Below are 25,764 nucleotides of genomic sequence, written 5' to 3' on the forward strand. Positions count from 1 at the left end.
CACAACTTTAGGAAGAAGACAACGGGAGACCACTTCCGAATCCTTGGCAAGAAAACCGCGGGGACTTTGTCCAGGCAGTTGTCAGGATTTGACACCGATTCGAAGGCACCCACACAAATCTGCTTGGGGTGGGGAGGATCGTAGCAAGGGGCTGTAGCAAGGGGATTGTAGCAATCGTTGCGAGCTTGCAAAAAGAAGGAGGATTTGGACCACGGTTTTTTGTTTTTTTAATGGCTGGAATAAAGAAAGGGCTGAAGTTCAGAGATTGTTTTTCCAGGATTTCACTACTTACGATTTGTTCCCTCTGGCTTCTCAAGAGCTTTGCCACATCAGGAGCATTTAATTGGCCTCTGCGGGTCTCAGAGACTCAGCTACTAAAAGCAGCTTCTATTTTCATAAGTCATCGGTGGCTAGCCTTTCCCACTTGAGTTGAAATTCACAGAGCATTCAGAAGCAACGGAGGGAAGAGAGCAGGGAATAAATATTTATGACGGCCTCAAAAACACTTGCCAACGGATATGCCATCACACTCTCTCGTGCTTGGCCTACAGTTAACAGACCGGTTGTGTGCAGCAGACCAAATTCACCCCATGTTGAACCATAAATCAGAATCAAAGTACAGCCGGAAGACACCTCAGAGGTCTTCTAGTCCAACCCCCGCTCAAGCAGGAGATCCTATACCATTTTTTAGACAAGTGGCTGTCCAGTCTCTTCTTAAAAACCTCCAATGATGAGGCATCCACAACATCTGAAGGCAAGCTGTTTCACTGGTTAATGGTCAGGAAGGAAGTTTTGCCTTAATTCCAGGTTGCTTCTCTCCTTGATTAGTTTCCACCCATTGCTTCTTGTCCTGCCCACAATCGCTTGGGAGAATAGCTTGACTCCCTCTTCTTTGTGGCAGCCCCTGAGATATTGGAAGACTGCTATCATGTCTCCCCTAGGCCTTTTCTTCACTAGACTAAAAGGTAAAGGTTCCCCTCACACATATGTGCTAGTCGTTCCCGACACTAGGGGGCGGTGCTCATCTCCGTTTCAAAGCCGAAGAGCCAGCGCTGTCCGAAGATGTCTCTGTGGTCATGTGGCCGGCATGACTAAACAGAACACTGTTATCTTCCCACCAAAGGTGGTCCCTATTTTTCTACTTGCATTTTTTACATGCTTTCGAACTGCTAGGTTGGCAGAAGCTGGGGCAAGTAACGGGAGTTCACTCCGTTACACGGCACTAGGGATTCAAACCGCTGAACTGCCGACCTTTCGATCGACAAGCTTAGCCACTGAGCCACCGCGTCCCCTAGACTAGCTATGCCCAATTCCAGCAGCCGTTCTTTATATGTTTTAAGCCTCCAGCCCCCTAATCGTCTTTGTTGCTCTTCTCTGCACTCTTTCTAGAGTCTCAATATCTCTTTTTTTTTTTACATCGTCTTTGTTGCTCTTCTCTGCACTCTTTCTAGAGTCTCAATATCTCTTTTTTTTTTTACATCGTGGCGACCATAACTGGATGCAACTTCTCTAGCAGAACTTGCAGTATCGCAAACTGGTCATTTGTGCCCTTGGGCAATCTGACTTCCAAACAAGATATTCATATTCATGCAACTGTTGAAAATTTCACACAGGTTGGATCCCTCCGAACATGCAGCTTTGACTCCCCAGAATTCTCAACAATTGGCACAGGAATCACATTTGGTGGGAGGAGTTTTATCCAAACCCTTTCTGCACTTTTTATAGTTGTTGTTTCTTTTCTTTTCTTTTCAAGTTATTCTTTTTTTTTTTTTTTTTTTACAAACACATCAATGAGTGAACAGAGTGACACCTGGATATCATGCATTCTAATATGAATAAAACTAGTAAAATTAATCAGTTATTACAGTCAATCAACTTCTATATTTCTAATGATAATACACATTTATGTGGCTCAGCGGCTAAGACGCTGAGCTTGTCGATCGAAAGGTCGGCAGTTCAGCGGTTCTAATCCCTAGTGCTGCATAACAGGGTGAGCTCCCGTTACTTGTCCCAGCTTCTGCCAACCTAGCAGTTCAAAAGCACATAAAAATGCAAGTAGAAAAATAGGGACCACCTTGGGTGGGAAGGTAACAGTGTTCCGTGCACCTTTGGCATTGAGTCATGCCGGCCACATGACCACAGAGACATCTTCGGACGGTGCTGGCTCTTCAGGTTTGAAATGAAGATGAGCACCGCCCCCTAGAGTCAGGAATGACTAACACATATTTGCGAGGGGAACCTTTACCTTTACCTTTTTACAGTCTATTATTATTCAATTATTCCATATTTTCTTGTTATTGCTTTTATTTTGTTATATAAAAGTGTATACACTAAAATTCCCCCTTATTTCTATCTCTTAATTCTAACTTTTAATCATATCACCCTTTATTAAAAAACTTTTTCTTTCTATCCTAACTTCTAGTCATGTCAACTACCTAAAAAAAGAAAAGAGAGAGAAAAAGAAAAGCAAATCAGAACAACAACAAAAAAGAGAAATCATCTATCCATCGTTTCTTGCCCGCTTCAATGCTTTAATTGCTATGCTTTTTTTTTTTTTTTTACTTGCTTCCCATATTCCTCTCTTGGATCTTTATTTCTGTCTGCATCTACTTCTTGGCTGTTCAACATAGCTATTTCTCCCACCTCTACCCTCTTCCACTGCCTAGTTGTTTCTTTTCTTTATTTTTTTTTAGTCTGTATTCGTCCTTATCTTTTTAATTGTAAAGCTTAATGAAATCGGCATAAATGTTAAAACAGAGTATTTATTTTTTTTGTTTTAAAAAGTTTTATTTTGACATTCTTATCCAATAACATATCCAATAACATATTTAATGTACCCTCATATACAATTAATCGGATCTGCCTGGTCACCACCCCCTTCCTTTTCCTTTTACTCTCCTTCTTTACCTTCTTCTACTTTCCATAACCATCCTCCCCCTCTCTTATCTACATCCTCTCCTCTTTCCTCCCTATTCCTTTCTTCTCCCTCTTCCCCTCTTCCTTCCTTCCTTTCCTCCTCCTCCTCTTCTCTTTCCTCCTTCTCTCTTCTACTCCTTCTTTCCCTTCATTCTAAAGTAGTAACCAGGCAGGTCCGATCTTACATTAATTATACATCTTCAATCATCTTTGTACATTAACTATCAATCCATTTTCTACCCCCTCCCCCTCCCTTCCCCTTCCTCCCCCCACCCCCCAGGACTTCCGAGAACCGAGTACAGGGTATAAAACTAACAACAAAAATTAAAATCTAGCACAAATCATAATCCATAGTCGTTCCTTAAAACCTCCACTCCCCTTCCAAAGACAAAGAAGATACTTTTCTTCCACTCCATTATATATCAGACCATTCCACTCCTAGAATTCTCCAAAGTTTCCAATTGAGTTAGTGTTTATTCTTGAATAAAGTACGTAGTTTTAATATCCAACCTTCATCAATCAATATCAAAACAACATTCCATCTTCCAATATTCACCAAGGTTTCTTCTAAAATGTCTTTCTTCCTTAGCAATCTCTCAAAAATAGTTCATATTTCCGACTTAGTTTCTTTAATTTTTCTGTCCAACCTTCAGGGGTAAGCAATAGTCCATCTTTTCACATCTTTAACATTTATATATACAACAAATAATATTACAAATATCCAAAGTGTCAATTGTAATAATTAAAATCTTCACTTTACCTTACTTATGTCAAATAACATTGTTAAAATTACACCTATATCATCCACAATATATCTATTATAACAATTACATTCTAATTAACATTACATCCATCTCTTAAATATAATATTTAATCCAAGTTCCTAAATTTTACTATCTATCCTCCAAAATTAAACAATATTCCATCTTCCTATTCCTTTATACCTTTAATATATCATATAGTACCCCTAAAATTACACATTTATATCCACAATAAGTCATTTACAAAAATTAACCATAATCATATTTAATAAAGTTAAACATTCTCCCTCCCCTTCTTCTATCTTACACATTTTCAACCATCTATTCACCATTCAACTTAACATCTGTTAACAAAGAATTCCCAATCTTTAATACATTAGTATAAAAATCTCGTGCTTTACAAATTGTATTGAGAAAATACTTTTTTCCTTTATAATTCAGTGTTAAACCTGCTGGAACCTCCCATCTAAAATATATCTGATGTTTCTTAAGCTCATCCACCAGAAAGGCAAATTCTTTTCTCTTTCTTAACATTTTAGGAGGAATTTCCTTCATCATTATTATATCTTGTCCTAATATTTGAAATTTATTTTTATAAAATGCTTGCAAAATTCCATACCTAATCCTCTTATTTGTAAAATAAATAACCACATCTCTCGGTAAACACTTCTGCCTTGCCCACCAGGAATTAACACGAACAAACAGAGTATTTAATTTGGTTAATGCAAAATTAATTATTAACTATTTCTAAAGTGGCTTAAAGACAATGGATGCTGAATACTAAAAATATAATGGGCTGTACATTCTATAGGGCACAACCAGATTTCCCGTGAGCTGCTCTTTGGGAGGATGCTAAGAGGTGGAAATCTCTCCTTTGAGTCAAGCACAACTCTGTACTATATGGTTACATATCCGTCCATCCATCAAGATGACTGCAAAGAAGATATTCTCTCATTTCTCCACTATTCAGTCAGAACTGAAGAAGCTTCTTGGATGAGAAGTGAAGCGTCTTCAAAGAAAGTCCAGTTTCCTCGGGAAAAATTACCTTTGGGATTGCATATCCATCCTGTGATGATCAACCCAACAACAAAAGTGCGTACAGTCAAGGCCATGGTTTTCCCAGTTGCAATGTATGGCTGTGAAAGTTGGACCATAAAGGAAGTCTGAGCGCCAAAGAATCGAGGCCTTTGAACTCTGGTGCTGGAGAAGACTCCTGCGACTCCCTTGGACTGCAAGGCGATCAAACCAGTCAGTCCTAGAGGAGATCAACCCTGACTGCTCTTTAGAAGGCCAGATCCTGAAGATGAAACTCAAATACTTTGGCCACTATTCTTCATATATATTTAGTCTCCAGTCCCCTAATCGACTTTGTGTCTGCTTCTCTGCACTCTTTCTAGACTTTCAACATTTTTTTTATATATCACGGCAACCAAAACTGGATAGAATATTCCAAGTGTGATCCTACCAAGGCATTATAAAGTGGTACTAACATTTCACGTGATCTTGATTTTTTCTCCCTTTGTTAATGCAGCTTAGGAGTGCATTGAACCAGGTGCCACCTATTCTACACCTTTGTATTTGAGAAGGGACTCTATTTTCATGGGTTGCAAAGGAGACCGTGGGAGAATTGTGCTTCTAGGTTTGCGAGGTTCTGTTAATTTAGCGTTATATAATAAAGTGGAAGGAAGGACTCACTGGAGAAGAGCTTAATGCTGGGAAAGATTGAGGGCAAAAGAAGAAGGGGACGACAGAGAATGAAGTGGCTGGATGGAGTCACTGAAGCAGTAGGCATGAGCTTAAATGGACTCCAGAGGATGGTAGAGCAGGGGTGTCCAACCTTGGCAACTTTAAGGGTTGAGGACTTCAACTACCAGAATTCCTCAGTTTTGCAGAAATAAAGCCTGGTCAGATAATCATAACCCTCTAAAAGCAACGCCGACGTTATCTAGACTTGCAGCCCGAATGATTTTAGGATTATGAGAATCCGAAGAAGTTTTCCCCTCCAACTACAGGTAGCCCTCGATTTACGACCGTAATTTCTAAGTGAGTTTTACCTCATTTTACGACTTTCCTTGCTGCAGTTACCTTGCTTCCCCAAAAATAAGACCTTCGTGGATAATAAGCCCAATCAGGCTTTTGAGTGCATGTGCTAAAATAAGACCTCCCCCGAAAATATTTAAACACATGCGCAGCCGGTCCCCGCCATTTCCTCCGGTTGCTTGCCGCACAAACAACACGAGGTGAGGAGGTGAGGCCAGAGGGAGGGAAGGGAGGGAGGGGAGAAAATGCCCCACGCACCCCACACGCCATTACGTAACGGCTGTTCCTGCAACCCTAGCCACCGCGCTCCTTTTGTCACGCTAATGGCCGCCGCAAAAGCCGTTAGCAAAGAACAGGGAGGCGACGGGGCGACGGAACATCTAGTCGCAGTGGCGTGGCCAGGCCGACAGCGTAGTGCAGAGTCCTGGGAAGCGTGTCTGGAAGCGCATGCAAGGCCTCAGGGGCGAACAGCTGACAAACGGCTGTGTCAGCAGCAGCCATGAGGTGACCACACTCGTCGCCTCCTGCACCTCAAAAATAATAAGACCTCCCCGAAAATAAGGCCAAGCGCTTATTTTGGGTGTCCCTGTCTTATTTTTGGGGAAACACGGTGTTAAATGAGTCACTGCCGCTGTTAAATTAGCAACACGGTTGTTAAGCGAATCGGGCTTCCCCGCTGGACTTTGCTCGTCAGGCAGTCGCCAAAGGGGATCACGTGACCCCGGGAAAACCGCAGCCGTCATAAATACATGCCAGTTGCCAAACGTCTGAATTTTGATCAGGTGAGCGTGGGGATGCTGCAACGGCCGTAAGTTTGAACAATGGTCATAAGTCACTTTTTTGAAACTGCCATTGTAACTTTGAACAGTGACCTGTTGTGGCGAGTCAAGTCACCTTCTGTGTGATCGGTTTGCGCACCCGGCTGCTTTGGTGTGAATGCAAGTCCTGGCGTTTCCTCCTTGCATTGACCTCAGCTCACGGGAAAACAATAGCCGTCGCAGACATCCTTCCGTTGAGGGAAGGAGACCCCAGACTTACCTCAAGAGGAAAACCTCACCCAATCCTTTGGTTAACATCCCCATCAAAGCAAAAACCTCAGGGCACAAGCTTAGAGACAATCATTTAAGATGGAATTTCTCTCAAAATTAACGTTCTCAAAACCAATCTGCCACAGACGAACCAAGTGCTACAGCAGCGGTCCCCCGATCTGTGGGCCGCAGCCAACTAGCGGGCCGTGAGAGGTTTGCAACCAGACCACGGACATGGCTGGTGAGTGAGCGCGAACGCACATTTGCATTTGTAGTGGGCAAGTGCGCGCTCCATTTAAGGGAGCGGCAGGCATGCGTGTACGCCACTCATGCAAATGGAGTTGTATGCACACTTTTGCCAGCCACTCACACAGAACCATCGCCTGTACCCCTCCCCCTCCGCCAGTCCACAAATCCGGAAATGTTGGGGTGCTCTGTGCTATAGCATGTGGAACAGATGTGTTTCCAAATACATTAAGGGCAAATTGATTTAGAAATTTTATATTGCTGCCAATTCGGAGATGGCACCTCAAGGCGGCTTACACGAATATAAAGGTAAAGGTAAAGGTTCCCCTCGCACATACGTGCTAGTCGTTCCTGACTCTAGTGGGCGGTGCTCATCTCCGTTTCAAAGCCGAAGAGCCAGCGCTGTCCGAAGACGTCTCCGTGGTCATGTGACTGGCATGACTCAACGCCAAAGGCGCATGGAACGCTGTTACCTTCCCACCAAAGGTGGTCCCTGTTTTTTCTACTTGCATTTTTATGTGCTTTCGAAACTGCTAGGTTGGCAGAAGCTGGGACAAGTAACGGGAACTCACCCTGTTACACGGCAGCACTAGGGATTCGAACCGCTGAGCTGCCGACCTTTCGATCGACAAGCTCAATGTCCTAGCCCCTGAGCCACTGCGTCTCTTTACACGAATATAGAAACATCAATATATAAAAAAATAAAATTGAAGAAAATAATCAATTAATAGATGAATAAAATAGCACTTAGCAATAGCACTTAGACTTATATACCGTTTTGCAGCCCTCTCTAAGTGGTTTAGAGAGTCAGCCTCTTGCTCCTAACAATTTGGATCTTCATTTTATCGACCTTAGAAGGCTGGAAGGCTGAGTCAACCTTGAGCTTGGTGAGATTCGAACTGCCAAATTGCAGGCAGCTGGCAGGCAGCAGACATAGCCTGCAGGACTGCACTCTAACCATTGCGCCATGGCTTATATAAAATAATATACCCCCCACACCCACTGTCCCAATAACACATCACACAAGCCATTTAATGGGCTCCATCCTCTATGGGTTCCCCAGGCCTGCTGTCTTCAGCGCCTTCCTAAAAAGTGTTAGAGTGGGTGCCAATCTCGGGGGTAATGACGTTCCCGAGAGAGGGAGCCACCACAGAGAAGGCCCTTCTTCCAGGTCTCACCAAGTGTATCTCCATAGGGCTGTGGCGGCGAACCTATGGCACACATGTCAGCCATATCAGTGGGCATGCGAGCTCAACTCTGGGCCTTCTGGGCCCACCAGAAGTAGGGAAACTGACTGTTTCCTGCCTCCAAAGGGCCTGGGTGGTAGTGGTGGGGAAGGCTCATTTTTCTCTCTCGCCTGGCTCCAGAGCCTCTCTATGAGTCTGGGGAGGGTGAAAACTGCCTTTCCCACTCCCCCAGAGGCCCTCTGGAGGCCAGAAACGCTCCATTTACCAATTTCCGGTTGGACAGGAAGTGACCCCTCTCTAGGAGTCTCTGGAGGCTGGGGACAACAAAAACCGTCACTTCCAACCTGGCCATCGAGTGCCAAGAATGGCGGTGGGGTCGTGTGCACATGCGCAGGAGGGCACGGTAAGGACCGTTCTTTCAGGGCCACCTTTGGCATGGAAGAAGACTGTACAACAATGTGGGAACGAGAGCTGTTAGGCAGTGGAACAAGGGCAAAACTAAATTTACATAATTTAAATTCAATTAAAATCAAAGCGAATAAGATTATTCTGAAATTTTGAACACTTTTTTTTTTGTTTCCCGTTGTGTTAAAAGTTATAATTTGGCAACCACATAGAAAGGATCCTGAACAGGATTTGAGCTATTTGCCCTAATCTTTATACCAAAATTTATTAGCTGGGGAATTCTAGGAGTTGGGAGACCATACTTTTTTAAGTTGCTAACAGCAATAGAGATGTCTTGCAGAGAAACTTAGTCAAAAGGATTCTCCTTGTCTTCACCTAAGTCAGGGGTGTCAAACTCAAGGCCTGCAGGCAGAATCTGGCCCGTATGGTGCTTATATCTGGCCTGCAGAGCTGCCCTGGAAACAGGGAAAGACCGGCTCACGATGCCTCTGCCAGCGAAAACATAGCTCTGGAGAGACGCGCATGGTCCCCCTGGCTCCATTTTCACTGGCAGAGCGCTGCAGGAGGCCATCACAGTCAAAAACGGAGCGGGGGGGCGCAAGTGGTTCCCCGAGCTCTGTTTTTGCTGGCAGAGTGCTAGCAAAACAATCCGTGTTTCCCTGAAAATAAGACCTCCGCCAAAAATAAGACCTACCCCAAAAATAAGCCCTACCCTGAAACTATTTAACCGCATGCACAGCCAGTCGCTGCCATTTCCTCTGGTTAGGGTTAGGGAGACAGAGCTGGAAATCAGGTACGATGGCAAAAGGATCCCCGTCTCGCTCCACATGCCCCAAAATAATAAGACCTTCTTGAAAATAAGGCCAAACACTTATTTCAAGGTTCAAAAAACTATAAGACAGGGTCTTAGTTTGGGGGAAACACGGTACTAGCAAAAATAGATCCTCCTCTAGCCTCACCCGGGACACCACAGGTACCCCCGACACAAGGTACGTAGAGCTGGCCACGCCCTCCCAGTCCCCCCCCCACCCGAGGTCAAACACAATCCTGATGCAGCCCTCAAAGAAATCGAGTTTGACGCCCCTGATCTAAGTGATTATGACCAATTCCAGATTTCTACATAGCATCCTAGAAGTAGAAAGGAATGAAATTCGAGCATTCCCAATTTGAATGAATGGAGCCTAACCAGATTCCCTGCAGGACATCAAAACAGGGAAGATGGAGTTACTCAGATCAACCATAGACATTCCCAGTAGTGTCCTCCTTGACCCAGGCTCTACCAACTCAATCGGGGATTTTCCTGAAATTTCCTCCTAAAGCCATTGCTGAGTCTTACCCTACAAGGGAAGCGTCTCCTTGTCTTCAAGACTCTTATCCTGCTACCTTTGTGAATACTTACAACATAATGGTTGTAAGATACAGAAATTTAAAAAAAAAGAAGAAAGTAACCAGGAAACTGTGTCATTATTTTTGGAGAGAAGATCACTTGAAGCCGATCAGGCAGTGGTGAAATCCAATTTTTTTTAGTACTGGTTCTGTGGGCGTGGCTTGGTGGGCATGGTGTGGCTTGGTGGGCGTGGCTTGGGTGTGGCAGGGGAAGGGTACTGCAAAATCCCCATTTCCTCCCCACTCCTGGGGGAAGGATTTTGCAAAATATCCATTCCCTCCCCACTCCTGGAAGAAGGATATTGCAAAATATCCATTCCCACCCCTCTCTGGGGCCAGCCAGAGGTGGTATTTGCTGGTTCTCTGAACTATTCAAAATTTCTGCTACCGGTTCTCTGAACGACTCAAAATTTGGTGGCTCTGGTGGCTCAACAACTAAGTCTGTCTGTTATTAACACAGCTGCTTGCAATTACTGCAAGTTCAAGTCCCACCAGGCCCAAGGTTGACTCAGCCTTCCATCCTTTTAAGGTAGGTAAAATGAGAACCCAGATTGTTGGGGGCAATTAAGTTGACTTTGTATATAATATACAAATGGATGAAGACTATTGCTTAACACAGAGGTTCCCAATCTTTTTCGCCCGCGGCTCCCCTGGAAATCCGACCTGCAACTGCGCATGCGCACCAGACGCCCCAGAAATGGCGCATCAGCGCCAGACCCAGCGGGCGCAGATATTCCGCGGCGCCCCCATGACGATAGCGCGGCTCCCTGGGGGGCCGCGGCTCACACTTTGGGAATCACTGGCTTAACACATTGTAAGCCGCCCTGAGTCTTCGGAGAAGGGCGGGATATAAATTCAAATAAAATAAAAAAATTCCGCTACCGGTTCTCCGTACTACCCAAAATTTCTGTTACTGGTTCTCCAGAACCTGTCAGAACCTGCTGGATTTTACCCCTGCCCTAAGGCATAGCCAATGTTTTAGTTCAGAGATGTCCAACCTTGGCCACTTTAAGACCCGCCCGTGGACTTCAACTCCCAGAGTTCCTCCGCCCGCATGGTTAGCTGGAGAATTCTGGTAGTTGAAGTCCAACAAGCCTTGACCAAGGTTGGACACCCTGGCTTAGATACCAAGGTCTAAGAGAACACTTTCCCAGCTCAAGTTGCCTGTCCAAAGATGGATGGCTGTTCCACGTCGGGAAAGACGACACAGAATGAAGTGTCATGAACTTCATGAAGCTGCTGTGACCTAAAGGGGAAATTCAAAGACAGGTGTCTAGGTTCCATCCTGTCTCGTTGATCCCACCTTGCTAATTCCATGGTCCACATGACACACTCGCGGGGTGCCTCAATCATGGCTCCTTGAGATGCAAGATGGTTCTTCTTGACCTCCTATCTCCAAATTTCTTGGGAGACACACACCAAGGCTAGAGAAGGCTACTCAAAATGACCACGGACTCTCAACCCTATCCATTCAACCCCGAAACACAGATCATCTTGGTGATTCTCTCCTTTCTCCCGGCCGAGGGATGTTCTTACGCTTGTTTTTCCATCACCGTACCTCCAGGGAGAAGTCCTCCAGTCTCCAGTCACCCACTAGACTAAGCTGGCGCGTTTCTAGTCTGCGCATCTCCCTCACCTCTGCCTCTCCTCTTTGTCTCCCAGGCACAAAAGGAGCAGGGAGGAAATCAGGAGATGGAGAAGAATGCAGATGAATAGAAAGCTCGCCGCGTAAATTCCTAACCAGCAGAAGCGGAATATTGGAGGGGCATTTTCAAAGTCTCTTGGTACAAGGTAGTCCTCGACTTAACAACAGTTCATTTAGGGACTGTTCAAAGTTACCAACGGGACTAGAAAAAAAATGACTTATGGCTGGTTTTTTACACTTACGACCACTGCAACATCCCCATGGTCACGGGATGAAAATTCAGACACATGGCTACTGGCTCAAACTTATGATGGTTGCAGTGCCCTGGGGTCACGCGATCCCCTTTTGTGACCTTCTGACAAGCAAAGTCCAGGGGGGGAGCCAGATTCACTTAACAACCGTGTTACTAACTTAACGACTGCAGCGATTCACTTACCAACGGGGGCAAGAAAGGTTGCAAAAAGGGGGCAGAATTCACTTAACAGCTGTCCCACTCAGCAGCAAGGATTGTGTTTGCACAACAGTGGAAAAATGAAAAGATCCCTTCAGATGAAAATGTTTTTTAAAAAAATATTAGAATGCGCAGAAATGGACAGATTAACCCTAAAAATAAAGGAGACGAAATAGAATATTTTTCAACATGGGACCTATTTTATCAATGGCTAACTAACAAAAACAGAGGTTAGAAACTAACAAGACTAAAAGAATAATTATATAATGAACATTTTTAGGTATGGATAAGCTAATTGTATTATTACTATGTGATTATTAATGATATGTATATTATGGTTATTATGTTTATTGTCATTTTGTTATTTAGAATAGAATAGAATAGAATTTTTTTATTGGCCAAGTGTGATTGGACACACAAGGAATTTGTCTTGGTGCATATGCTCTCAGTGTACATAAAAGAAAAGATACGTTCATCAAGGTACAACATTTACAACACAATTGATGATCAATATATCAATATAAATCATAAGGATTGCCAGCAACAAAGTTACAGTAACAAAGTTACAGTCATACCATAAGTAGAAAGAGATTGGTGATGGGAACTATGAGAAGATTAATAGTAGTGCAGATTGTACTCAGACAACACACTGTTCAGATACTCAGCTTTTTATGTTTAGTAAAGAAAAATGTTTCAATAAAACATATTTTTTTTAAAAAAAACCAGCTGTGTCACTTAGCAACGTAATTTTGGGGCTCAATTGTGGTCGTAAGTCAAGGACTGGCTACCTGTACTTTTCTGTAAGCAAGAACTTTGCCGGTTTCTATTCTGGAGCATCCAGCTCCACTATTGTTTGTCCATAATTAATGGTGGATCTCTAAACCTTCATCTTCAAGAGAGCTTCAAATTCTCCTTCTGCTTCCAATTCACACTTTGTATAATAAAAATGTCAAACCGGACAGGCTGGCCAGATTGTAGACAAACGGTATGCCCGAACCGGCCCGAACACCAGCTCTGATTCTATTATATTCTCTGCTGGAGGAGAAAAAGACTCCTCCAGCAGAGAACATAATAGAATCAGAGCTGGTGTTCAAGCCTGTTCGCACGAACCGGTAGTGGCGACTTGCAGGTACCACCCGCCCGGCCGCAATCCCATCCTATATTGCTGTGTTTGAGACACTGCATGCATGCACACAGATGGAACTTGCGCACGAATTACCTGTTTTGTGACGCCGCCCGCATGCGCGGATGGCACGCGAGCGAAGCAAGCGTGCACTCGCGCTCACTCACATTTCCGGTGCTGGGCAAACCGGTTGCAACAGTATGTGAAGCCTACCTCTGAATAGAATGTTTAGTATGTTTAACCAGGTGAGGCCTGGGTTCAAAGCCTTCCCCAGCCATAAAACCTTTCCTTTGGGTCTACTTCATAAGACGGCTGGGAAGATCATATGACAATGGTAGGCGGAGTTCTGCAAATCCCTTTGAAGGAAAAGTAGGACATAGAGCAGAGGTGGAGGTTCTGACCAGCAGGTTCTGACCAGTTCTGGAGAACCGGTAGTGGAAATTTTGAGTAGTTCGGAGAATTGGTAGTAAAAATTCTGACTGGCCCTCCCCCACATCTATTCTATGCCTCCCGAGTCCCAGCTGATCGGGAGGAAATGGGCATTTTGCAGTAACCTTCCCCCGGAGTGGGGTGGGAATGGAGATTTTACGGTATCCTTCCCCTGCCACACCCACCAAGCAATGCCACACCCACCAAGCCACACCAACAGAACCGACAATAAAAATTTTTGAAACCCACCACTGACATAGAGGTAGTCCCTCACTTAAACACCGTTTGCTTAGTAACCGTCTGAAGTTACGTCGCTGAAAAAAAGTGGCTTAGGACTGTTTTTCAGGCTTACGACCATTGTAGCATCCCTTTGGTCATGTGATCACAATTCAGATGCTTGTATTTATGACGGTTGCCATATCCTGGGGTCATGTGACCCTCTTTTATTTATTTATAATTTATTTATTTATAATTTAATTTCTATACCGCCCTTCTCCCGAAGGACTCAGGGCGGTTTACAGCCATATTAAAATACAGAGAATAAATAGCAAATTTAAAAGAATTTAAAAACAAATATTTAGTAGGCCAATCGACCAAAACGGTCATAGACCGACATAAAACCCCTTAAAATTTACAGTTAAAATACACTTAGGCTAGTCCCGCTCGATGAAATAATAAAGTCTTCAGTTCCCGTTTGAAGGTCCGGAGGTCGGGGAGTTGGCGTAACCCCGGAGGCAACTCATTCCAAAGGGCCGGTGCTGCCACAGAGAAGGCTCTCCCCCTGGGGGCCGCCAACCGACATTGTTTGGTTGACGGCACCCTGAGGAGGCCCGCTCTGTGGGAGCGCACAGGTCGTTGGGAGGCTATCGGTGGCAGAAGGCGATCTCGTAAGTATCCCGGTCCTAAGCCATGGAGCGCTTTAAAGGTGGTCACCAACACCTTAAAGTGCACCCGGAAGGCTACCAGCAGCCAGTGCAGGCCACACAGGATAGGTGTTATATGGGAGCAATGCAGTGCTCCCTCTATCACCCGCGCAGCCGCATTCTGGACTAGCTGGAGCCTCCTTCCGACCTTCCGACAAGCAGAGTCAAGAGGGGAAGTCAGTTTCACTGAACCACCGGGTTACTAACTTAACTGCAGTGATTCAGTTAACAAGTGCGGCGGAAAAGGTTATAAAATGGGGCAAAACTCACTTGTCTTGCTTAGCCAGTGGTGGTATTCAGCCGGTTCGGATTGGCTTGGACGAACTGGCAGAGGCAATCTGAAGGTCGGACCGTCTGCCCACCGGCCCCGGTGCTCTGCCATCCTATTTAATCACGTTTTCTAAGCTGTGCGCATGCATGCAACTGCGTGCGCAAGCAAAGCGCATGCAGGGAAGGCCGTGCGCGCTCACATTTTTGGTGCGCGGCGAAGCGGCGGTAAAATTACATGAAACTCACCTCTGTGCTTAGCAATGGAAATTTTGGGTTCAACGGTGGTTGTAACTCAAGGACTACCTTTAGAAGAGGGCCGTGAAAATATTTACAGACCCCTCGCATCCTGGACATAAACTGTTTCAACTCCTACCCTCAAAACGACACTATAGAGCACTGCACACCAGAACAACTAGACACAAGACAGTTTTTTCCCAAAGGCCATCACTCTGCTAAACAAATAATTCCATCAACACTGTCAGACTATTTACTGAATCTGCACTACTATTAATCTTCTCATAGTTCCCATCACCAATCTCTTTCCATTTATGACTGTATGACTATAACTTGTTGCTGGCAATCCTTATGATTTATATTGATATATTGACCATCAATTGTGTTGTAAATGTTGTACCTTGATGAACGTATCTTTTCTTTTATGTACACTGAGAGCATATGCACCAAGACAAATTCCTTGTGCGTCCAATCACACTTGGCCAATAAAAATTTTATTCTATTCTATTCTATTGGCAATAAATAAAGCAAAACTATAAGTACAGCAGCGGCAAGAAAGCGTAGCCGAACTATTTACTTTCAGGAATTGAGGATTAAACTAGTTGTTTCTTAGAAAACTGCTAGGCAACCCGAGACCAATTTCAACACTTGAAGGAGCTTAATCTGAATGTCTACAGATTTCTCCCACATTCCAACCAGTGGGTAACTAAATGCAAACTCCGACAGCTTCGACATCATCATTTTTTCTCTTTTTTTCTTCCCTCTTGGTGGGTCTGTTTTTGTTCACTATCTTTCCCAGTGCAGAATTAAAAAGAAAGCAGCTCCCCTGCCCCAGGAGTTTAACTTGGCCAAAAGAGATGGGCTCCTAGAAGAATTCCTAAGCAAAATTCAAGTTATAGGGCAGCTAATGTGCAAACCTGAAGAATGCAATGCTGGATCTAGAATAGAGCTGGAAGGGACCTTGGAGGTCTTCTAGTCCAGCCCCTGCTCAAGCAAGAGAACCTATACTATTTCAGACAAGTGGCTGTCTAGTTTCTTCTTAGCATACTAAAAAGCAGAGACATCACCCTGCCAACAAAAGTGCATATATAGTCAAAGCTATGGTTTTCCCAGTTGCAATGTATGGCTGTGAAAGTTGGACCATAAGAAAGGCTGAGCGCCAAAGAATCGAGGCCTTTGAACTCCGGTGCTGGAGAAGATTCCTGCGAGTCCCTTGGACTGCAAGGCGATCAAACAAGTCAGTCCTAGAGGAGATCAACCCTGACTGCTCTTTAGAAGGCCAGATCCTGAAGAGGAAACTGAAATACTTTGGCCACCTAATGAGAAGGAAGGACTCACTGGAGAGGAGCCTAATGCTGGGAACGATTGAGGGCAAAAGAAGAAGGGGACTGCAGAGAACGAGGTGGCTGGAAGCAGGAGGCGTGAGTTTGAATGGACTCCAGAGGATGGTAGAGGACAGGAAAGCCTGGAGGAACGTTGTCCATGGGGTCACGATGGGTCGGACACGACTTCGCAACTAATAACAACAACAAAGTTCCTTCTTAAAAACCTCCAGCGATGGAGCACCCACAATTTCTGAAGGCTATTCCATTGGTTAATTGTCCTCCCTGTTAAGAAGTTCCTCCTTAGTTCCAGGTTGCTTCTCTCCTTGATCCATTGTTTCTTGTCCTGCCCTCTGGTGCTTTAGAAAATAAGCTGACCCCCTCCTGCAACGTTTCAAATACTGGAATACTGTTATCATGTCAACCCTAATTCTTCTTTTCCTTAGACAAGCCAAACCAAATCCTGCAGCCGTTCTTCATGTGTTTTAGTCTCCAAGCCTTTGATCATCTTAGGTGCTCTTCTCTGAACTTAATATCATAAATATCTAATAAATACAACTGATATCTAATAATAATAATATAATAATAATAATAATAATATCAGAGTTGGAAGGGACCTTGGAGGTCGTCTAGTCCAACCCCCTGCCCAGGCAGGAAACCCTACACCATTTCAGACAAATGGCTATCCAACATTTTCTTAAAAATTTCCAGTGTTGGAGCATTCACAACTTCTGCAGGCAAGTTGTTCCACTGATTAATTGTTCTAACTGTCAGGAGATTTAATTTAATCAAACATAGTTAAAGACTTGACTTCCTCAACACCTGAAGTGGTAAAAAGAGGAAGTAAAGAAGGAAGTCTTAACGCTGACGCTTTGTGATCAAGGGTGGCCTGTGGGATAATTTTTGCACTGATTTCTTGCACGCGTAACGCTTAACCTGAAAATATCTTTGAGAACATTTGATTGCCTGAGAAGACGGGTCATTTCCAGCTGTTTTATTGGTTCCTTGACACTCAAGTGCAATTGTAGTCACAGCCTGGATTTTATATCCACATACATTGGATTTCATCCTTAAAGGACGCAGGAACTCCAGCGGTTTTATTTATATTTATGTTTTTAATCGTCTTTTTTAAAAAAAATGGCTTTAAGGCTTTGTTTCTAGTTGTTTTGTTTTTACTCTACACCAGTCACATCCGTGAGATCAGCAGCTAAAGATATTTGATAAATGAACAAGCATCTACACACACAAGACATTTGGATAGAATGCAATTTTAAAAGTGGAATTCTAGTTTCCTGCCTCAGAAAAGGAATAAAGTGGGAAGCCATTGCTTAACCTGCTTCAGATCTTCCTAAGGGACATCTTGACCTGAATATAAACAGTTATCTACAGATTTACCCAAGAAGATCTTTCCAACAGTCGACTCTCTGGAGTTTATATATCAAGGCGTAAGATCAAAGCTAGATACATTGAAGGGGGAAAAAATGTTTTTAAATGGCGTGATTTTTTTTTCAAGCTACAACAACATTTCATTATTCCACATCAACAACTGAATGAAATGAAAACATCTTTGGAAAATTGCTGCAACCCATCTGGTTAGGGAATTCTGGGAATTGGGAATTCTGGGAATTGAAGTCCACACATCTTAAAAGCGGCTAACTCTGAGAAAGACCACCTCACAGAAATAGAAAAGGTTGCAAATATAAGGCCCAAGTTGGCAAAACCCACCTACACATTCTCATTTAAACCTTTCTCTCCCCATCACACTCAACATCACTAGCCCAGAATTCTTAGATTAGGGAATTCTGGAAGCTGCAGTTCCAGCCTATCCAAAAGATCCCACATTTCTTCTTTTATTTCTGGTTTCCTTTTAGTCAATATTCATTTTGAACCAAAACATCCACTATGACTTCCATCTCCTTCCCAGTTTTAATCCACTTTTTTCTTCCTTCCAAAGCCGTTCCTTTGGTTTCATTCCTGACTCAGGATGCAAAACTTCACCTCCTTCCAATCCTGATCAACCCACCCACCCCTTCTCTGTGGACCTCATCCTTTCCTTCCCCATCTTCTTCTCCTCCTAACGAAGGATCACGGTCCTAAGTGGGATACAACACCCACCCTGCAATCTTGGACAGACCATCACCAATCACCACCATCCACTTAGCACCCCATGCCGTCTCTCCATTCTTAGCCTTCTCTACTTTGGGCAGCCAAGCCACACGACACCCCCCCCTTCAAATCCTCCATTTCTCTTTTGCCCCATTGGAGGACCAGAGAAGGGGAACTCAAGTTCTCATTTAAGCATCTCCTAGAGAGAGAAAATAATAATAGTAAGAATTAATAATAATACCTAGGACGCTGGCAGCAACCCGTGTCAACCCTTAGCACCAGTCAACGGTATTTGTGATGCATTTTTGACTGTTCAGTTGACTTGAGTTTCGTGTTTAATGAACAAAGTAAATAATAATAATAATAATATCCAATACCTAGGATGCTCGCAGCAACCGGTATCAACCATTAACACCAGTCAACGGTATTTGCGATGCATTTTTGAATGTTCAGTTGACTTGAGTTTCATGTGTATGAATAAAGTAAATAATAATAATAATAATAATATCCAATACCTAGGACGCTGGCAGCAATCCGTGTCAACCCTTAGCACCAGTCAACGGTATTTGCGATGTATTTTTGACTGTTCAGTTGACTTGAGTTTCATGTTTAATGAATAAAGTAAATAATAATAATAATAATACCAAATACGTAGGATGCTGGCAGCAACCCCTATCAACCCTTAGCACCAGTCAACAGTATTTGCGATGCATTTTTGACTGTTCAGTTGACTTGAGTTTCATGTGTAATGAATAAAGTAAATAATAATGATATTAATACCTAGGATGCTGGCAGCAACCAGTATCAACCATTAGCACCAGTCAACGGTATTTGCAATGCACTTTTGAACGTTCAGTTGACTTGAGTTTCATGTTTAACAAAGTAAATAATAATAATAATACCTAATATCTAGGATGCTAGCAGCAACCCGTATCAATCATTAGTACCAGTCAACTGTATTTGCGATGCATTTTTGAACGTTCAGTTGACTTGAGTTTCATGTTTAATGAATAAAGTAAATAATATTTATAATAATAATATCCAATACCTAGTATGCTGGCAGCAACCGTATCAACCATTAACACCAGTCAACGGTATTTATGCATTTTGAATGTTCAGTTGACTTGAGTTTCATGTGTATGAATAAAGTAAATAATAATAATAATAATAATATCCAATACCTAGTATGCTGGCAGCAACCGGTATCAACCATTAACACCAGTCAACGGTATTTGCGATGCATTTTTGAATGTTCAGTTGGCCTGAGTTTCATGTTTAATGAATAAAGTAAAAAATAATAATAATAATACCTAATATCTAGGATGCTGGCAGCAACCGGTATCAACCATTAACACCAGTCAACGGTATTTGCGATGCATTTTTGAATGTTCAGTTGACTTGAGTTTCATGTGTATGAATAAAGTAAATAATAATGATATTAATACCTAGGATGCTGGCAGCAACCGGTATCAACCATTAGCACCAGTCAACGGTATTTGCAATGCATTTTTGAATGTTCAGTTGACTTGAGTTTCACGTTTAACAAATAAAGTAAATAATAATAATAATACCTAATATCTAGGATGCTAGCAGCAACCCGTATCAATCATTAGTACCAGTCAACGGTATTTGCGATGCATTTTTGAACGTTCAGTTGACTTGAGTTTCATGTTTAATGAATAAAGTAAATAATATTTATAATAATAAAGCAATATTGCTCTTTATCCAGACCTTAGTAGAGACACCCACCCCACCCCACCCTCCATCCCCAATATCACCCATTCATTGGTGGTCTTTCACCCCAGCAGCCTTAAAAGACATCTTTCCCTTTTGGGTCCAAACTCTGTCCCATCGTCCTCCATCGGGCTGCTGCACCTGCTACAGCTGCTCCCCCTCCCCACCTCTCCCCAGAGGGACTACAGCTCCCATCCTCCTCGGCCAGCAGGGATGATAAAGCCGTCCACCTGCACATGGGAGATCGATCGCTCATCCTCCCTGCAGAGAAACGGAGCTTATATATACCTTCCATTATTCACGGTGGGGCAAAAAAGCGACTGCTAAAGGGCCGGGGCCTGGTACTCAGGCCGAGCAGGGGCGCCCGCCTGCAAAGCCTTCACCGTGGAGCCTCACCTGCGCTGCGGCGGAGGGCTCCCCCGAGAGGAGCTCAGCGTGGCGGCGGTGGCGGCAGCGGCCGCCGCTCGGGCCCGGGGGAGGGAGGGAAAGGAAGCCCGCGAGGGGGCGGCGGCGGCAGCGGCGGCGGCGGCGGCAGCAGCTCCTCCACCGCCGGCGCTATCGCCCGCTTTCGCTGCCTGCTGCCACTGCTCTTGCCGCAGCCTCCGCCCCCTGCCGCTGCCCAGCGCCGACTGACAAGCCCGCGCGCGGACTCGCCTCTTTTTCTCCCCTGGCCCCGCCCCCTGCCGCTCGCGGGGGGCACGCCCACCCACCCGCCCCTTTTCCGCCTGACCACGCCTCCTTTCCCATCGAGCTCGGGCCAATCGTCGCTCCGCGCGAAGCCAACTCCGCCCATTCTGTCCCCGCCCCCCCTTCAGCCGTCACAGCGCGCAGGCGCCGATTTAAAGAGCGAGGAGGAGGAGGAGGAGAAGAAAACATTCACGCGCTGGGGTGGAGCCGAGCTCCCCGTTTCTCCTCCTCGTCCTTAGGGAGCGGGGAGGAAAGAGAGAGAAGCCTTCACTTCCGGTATCGGTTGGAACGCCGCCATGTGCGGGGCAACAGCGCTGCGTAGAGAAAGGAGAGACAACGCGCGTGGCTGGAGATGGAAGCTTGTGAAGATAAATAGTAGGCGAATAAGGGAAAGGCCATGTTTTTTAAAGGGATACGCGCGTAGCTATATCTTCCCAGCGTGATTATCGGGTGTTTTTTTTTTCATCCTATATATCTGGTGGGATGTGCGATGGGGAACCGGAAGTAAGCGCGTTCAAATGTTTTATTCAAGCTTTTGGGAGTGCTGTGCGCTCTCACCAGCTAACATGAGATCCTCCTGCAGAAAAAGGGTCGCAGATTTGAAGAATCTTCTTTGGAGAAGTAACAGTCACCGGGATCTTGGAGGTCATCTAGTCCAACCCCCTGCTCAAGGCAGGAGACCTATACTAGGGATTCGAACCGCCCGACCTAGAAGAGAAGACAGTTTTCAAGCGATTTTATTTTACAGGCTTTGTATCTGGAAATGTATGTTACATAAGGAAGATCTGCCTCCTTCAGGCAGAGCTATAGCAGGAGTTGCCCAAAGCCCTTTTTTCCGTTACATCATCACCCAGCAAGAGTCAACCAAGCCTGGGACACAGACAACCTACAAAGTTACCCCTGCATGGCCCCACGGGAGTCTGACAACCAATCAGAATACAAGCTCCAATTCAAAGCCCAACAGAGGGTATCTCCCTCTCTCTCTCTCACTCTTTCTATCTCTCCTTCTGTCTCTGTCTCGCTCCATCTCTCTCTCTCTCTTTCTGTGTCTGTCGCTCCCTCTGTCTCTCTCTGTCTGTCTCTCTGTCTGTCCCTCTGTCTATTTTTCTCTCTGTCTCTCTTTCTGTGTCTGTCTCTCTCTCTGTGTGTCTTTCTGTCTCTCACTCTCTGTCTCTGTCTCTCTCATTCTGTCTCTCTCTTTCTGTCTCTCTCTCTTTCTGTCTCTCTATCTCTCTGTCTCTCTCTCTCTGTCTCTGTCTTTCTGTCTCTCTCTCTCTCTCTCTCTCTCTGTCTCTCTCTCATGCACGCGCGCCTTTTCTGCCCAGGATGTCAAGCTGTGTGATCCTCTCCACCATTAAAAACCTTTTTTTCCAATCAGCTGCCATGTTTCCAGTGTCTTTCTCCCCACTTGGAACTGAACCCAGATGGACATTTCTTCCAGAAGTTCTTCATGCAAAGCCTGCTAATGGTGGTTTGTAAAAACATGGTTTTTCACTCCGCCAACTTCTGTCTTCAAATGCATGTCACCCCCCACCCCAACTGGAGCCTATACATCGTATATATCAAACCAGGGGTGAAATGCTCCTAGTTTGGACCGGATCGCCTGATCCGGTAGCGATGGCGGAGGGTAGTTCAGAGAACTGGTAGCAAAAATCTCTGCCGCCCCATGCCCATGGGAGATCGATCGCTCGCTCATCCTCCCTGCAGAGAAATGGAGCTATATATACCTTTCACTATTCACGGTGGGGCAAAAAAGCGACTGCTAAAGGGCCGGGGCCTGGTACTCAGGCCGAGCAGGGGCGCCCGCCTGCAAAGCCTTCACCGTGGAGCCTCACCTGCGCTGCGGCGGAGGGCTCCCCCGAGAGGAGCTCAGCGTGGCGGCGGGGGCGGCAGCGGCCGCCGCGCGGGCCCGGGGGAGGGAGGGAAAGGAAGCCCGCGAGGGGGCGGCGGCGGCAGCAGCGGCGGCGGCGGCAGCAGCTCCTCCACCGCCGGCGCTATCGCCCGCTATCGCTGCCTGCTGCCACTGCTCTTGCCGCAGCCTCCGCCCCCTGCCGCTGCCCAGCGCCGACTGACAAGCCCGCGCGCGGACTCGCCTCTTTTTCTCCCCTGGCCCCGCCCCCTGCCGCTCGCGGGGGGCACGCCCACCCGCCCGCCCCTTTTCCGCCTGACCGCGCCTCCTTTCCCCTCGAGCTCGGGCCAATCGTCGCTCCGCGCGAAGCCAACTCCGCCCATTCTGTCCCCGCCCCCCCCGTTCAGCCGTCACAGCGCGCAGGCGCCGGTTTAAAGAGCGAGGAGGAGAAGAAAACATTCACGCGCTGGGGTGGAGCCGAGCTCCCCGTTTCTCCTCCTCGTCCTTAGGGAGCGGGGAGGAAAGAGAGAGAAGCCTTCACTTCCGGTATCGGTTGGAACGCCGCCATGTGCGGGGCAACAGCGCTGCGTAGAGAAAGGAGAGACAACGCGCGTGGCTGGAGATGGAAGCTTGTGAAGATAAATAGTAGGCGAATAAGGGAAAGGCCAATATTTTTTAAAGGGATACGCGCGTAGCTATATCTTCCCAGCGTGATTATCGGGTTTTTTTTCCTCCATCCTATATATCTGGTGGGATGAGCGATGGGGAACCGGAAGTAAGCGCGTTCAAATGTTTTATTCAAGCTTTTGGGAGTGCTGTGCGCTCTCCCCAGCTAACATGAGATCCTCCTGCAGAAAAAGGGTCGCAGATTTGAAGAATCTTCTTTGGAGAAGTAACAGTCACCGGGATCTTGGAGGTCATCTAGTCCAACCCCCTGCTCAAGGCAGGAGACCTATACTAGGGATTCGAACCGCCCGACCTAGAAGAGAGGACAGTTTTCAAGCGATTTTATTTTACAGGCTTTGTATCTGGAAATGTATGTTACATAACGAAGATCTGCCTCCTTCAGGCAGAGCTATAGCAGGAGTTGCCCAAAGCCCCTTTTCCGTTACATCATCACCCAGCAAGAGTCAACCAAGCCTGGGACACAGACAACCTACAAAGTTACCCCTGCATGGCCCCACGGGAGTCTGACAACCAATCAGAATACAAGCTCCAATTCAAAGCCCAACAGAGGGTATCTCTCTCTTTCTCCCTTTCTATCTCTCCTTCTGTCTCTGTCTTGCTCCATCTCTGTCTCTCTCTTTCTGTGTCTGTCGCTCCCTCTGTCTCTCTCTGTCTGTCTCTCTGTCTGTCCCTCTGTCTCTTTTTCTCTCTGTCTCTCTTTCTGTGTCTGTCTCTCTCTCCCTGTCTCTCTCTCTGTGTGTCTTTCTGTGTCTGTCTCTCTCTTTCTGTCTCTCTCTCTTTCTGTCTCTCTATCTCTCTGTCTCTCTCTCTGTCTCTGTCTCTCTCTCTCTGTCTTTCTGTCTCTCTCTCTCTCTGTCTTTCTGTCTCTCTCTCATGCACGCGCGCCTTTTCTGCCCAGGATGTCAAGCTGTGTGATCCTCTCCACCATTAAAAACCTTTTTTTCCAATCAGCTGCCATGTTTCCAGTGTCTTTCTCCCCACTTGGAACTGAACCCAGATGGACATTTCTTCCAGAAGTTCTTCATGCAAAGCCTGCTAATGGTGGTTTGTAAAAACATGGTTTTTCACTCCGCCAACTTCTGTCTTCAAATGCATGTCACCCCCCACCCCAACTGGAGCCTATACATCGTATATATCAAACCAGGGGTGAAATGCTCCTAGTTTGGACCGGATCGCCTGATCCGGTAGCGATGGCGGAGGGTAGTTCAGAGAACTGGTAGCAAAAATCTCTGCCCGCCCCCATGCCCAGCTGAGCTGCACGATCATCAGAGGTGGTTTTTTTTACTTTTAAAAGCATTTTTTGACCCAAAAAATACTTTTAAAAGTAAAAAAAGAGCCTCTGATGATCACGCAGCTCAGCTGCGATGGTCAGAGGCTTTTAAAAGCATTTTTTCTACAACCTCTTCGAGAGGTTGTAGAAAAAATGCTTTTAAAAGTAAAAAAAAGTTGGCCACACCCATCCAGTCATGTTAACTCCCCCACCAAGCCACACCCACAGAACCGGTAGTAATAAATTTTACGTTTCACCACTGCATCAAACCCACTTTTCAAAATCAATGCCTTTCATTTTATTTATTGTCTGGAAAGACTGAACAAGTTTGCTGCTCGGAATAACTTATCTTTATTTATTTATAATGTCGTTTTTTTATCCAAATGGAAGGCCGCACCGAATTTATGATGGCCCCAACCCCAAAAGAAAAAAATGGAAGAAAATAAGGAAAAAAATAATTCTGAAACCAATACTTTAAGGAGGAGGGCAATCTTCAATCTTCCCCCCGATGGCCTTGTTGGAAGAAATGTCCCTCTGGGATCAGTTCTAAGGGAGGAAAAAGACACTGGATTCATAGAAGTTGCTTGGAAAGAAGGTTTATTAATGAACAGGGTCACACGGCTTGAGATCCTGAGAATGCCTGGGTTTTATGCCCTCTGTTGGGCTTTGAATTTGAGCTTGTGTTCTGATTGGTTGTCAGAGTCCCGTGGGGCCATGCAGGGGTAACTTTGCAGGTTGTCTTTTGAGTCCCAGGCTTGGTTGACTCTTGCTGGGTGATAATATAATGAAAGGGCTTTGGCCAATTCCTACTATAGCTCTGCCTAAAGGAGGTAGATCTTCGTCATGTTGTTGTGTCTCGTCCAATCTCACCTCAGCCGGGGTCTTCTTATCTGCTTCCGAACACGGAGGAATGTTCTAGTATGCCTCCCGGCCCCAGCCCTGGCTCCGTGCCCAGACAGGCTGAAGAGGAGGAAGTATCTCCAGCCCCCAGCTCTGGCTCCATGCCCAGGCAAAAGAAGCAATAGACCCCTCCCCCTCCTCCACAGCATGTGAGCCTGAGGGAGG

General features: G+C 45.5%; 1 protein-coding gene across 2 annotated transcripts in view; it reads right to left on the reverse strand.

Annotated features, from left to right (window-relative positions):
• LOC131198835 (vigilin-like) overlaps positions 1-20,821 on the reverse strand; it is a 131,120-nt gene extending 110,299 nt beyond the window's left edge. For both annotated transcript variants that reach the window (XM_058183959.1, XM_058183958.1), the window contains exon 1: positions 20,603-20,821. The gene's annotated coding sequence lies outside the window, so the exon portion shown is untranslated. The remainder of the gene's footprint in view (positions 1-20,602) is intronic.
• Positions 20,822-25,764: the final 4,943 nt, after the last annotated feature.

The sequence above is a fragment of the Ahaetulla prasina genome, chromosome 4 (assembly GCF_028640845.1).
Source record: "Ahaetulla prasina isolate Xishuangbanna chromosome 4, ASM2864084v1, whole genome shotgun sequence".
NCBI lineage: Eukaryota > Metazoa > Chordata > Lepidosauria > Squamata > Colubridae > Ahaetulla > Ahaetulla prasina.